Source organism: Cyprinodon variegatus, unplaced genomic scaffold, assembly GCF_000732505.1.
Source record: "Cyprinodon variegatus isolate N-32 unplaced genomic scaffold, C_variegatus-1.0 Scaffold627, whole genome shotgun sequence".
In the NCBI taxonomy this organism is placed as follows: Eukaryota; Metazoa; Chordata; class Actinopteri; order Cyprinodontiformes; family Cyprinodontidae; genus Cyprinodon; species Cyprinodon variegatus.
The window spans coordinates 312548-313373 of record NW_015151080.1 but is presented as its reverse complement, the minus strand read 5'-3'; the positions used below and the strand labels follow the sequence as shown (position 1 = coordinate 313373).

At 37.2% G+C, this 826-nt stretch overlaps 1 protein-coding gene across 1 annotated transcript in view; it reads right to left on the bottom strand.

Moving 5' to 3' along the window:
* Nucleotides 1-826, bottom strand: part of LOC107096487 (brain-specific angiogenesis inhibitor 1-like) — a 218576-nt gene that overhangs the window by 85006 nt on the left and 132744 nt on the right. The gene's annotated exons all lie outside the window — the stretch shown is intronic.

The window sequence follows — 826 nt, the reverse complement described above, 5'->3', positions numbered from 1 at the left end:
CCTATGAGATGACATGATGTGAATTGGAGCTATAGAAATAAACTGAATAGAATTGAATTACCGTGGCTTAATGTCTGTCAGAACCGTACCTGTGGTCACTGACCAATGATAGCATATGGAATGTTAGAGACAACAGGAAGCTGCCACAGACAGGATCACCATTAGCCCCGCCCACTGACTAACATGCCCAAAGTTGATTGTAAAGTAGATATCTCAGCCCAAACTATAGATCCATAAAGGCTAGAGTCAAAGCAAAACAGGAAGAACCATCGGCCTGTCTTTCTCAGAGTGAAGCAGCCAATCAGATGTCAGCGTGTCTTAAAAAGCCGGCTTAATCCCGTCTACTGAGTTTGATGTGTGAAGTTGACAGTTTCCATGATGTCATGAAAACTACACAGAGTCTGCATAATGAAGTAAATAAATAAACTGAGAGATACAGGATGAAACGATAATCAGTATATCTAACCGTAAATGGTCTCCTTTAATCTTACATTTAATAATTTAATAGCATTATAACTATTTGATTATGCTTAAAATTAATTCACCGTACTCTACTGTTTAAAGTTAAGTTTATTTCATGGTAGAGTAACATGTATTTATTTTTATAAAATAATCAGACATTTGTTTTCTTCTATCATCTCCTTTAAGCCTCCATAGCAGATCGGCTGCTGGAAAAGAGAGAAAACATTTTGGTTCTCTGAGAGTTAAGGTTCATCTCTAACTACTGTTAAACAGGCTGATTTAATGCTTTACTATTTCTACAATGTAGATCTTATAAGAACTGATTTGCAGTGGGTAGCGCTGCTGCCTTGCAGCATGAAGGTTC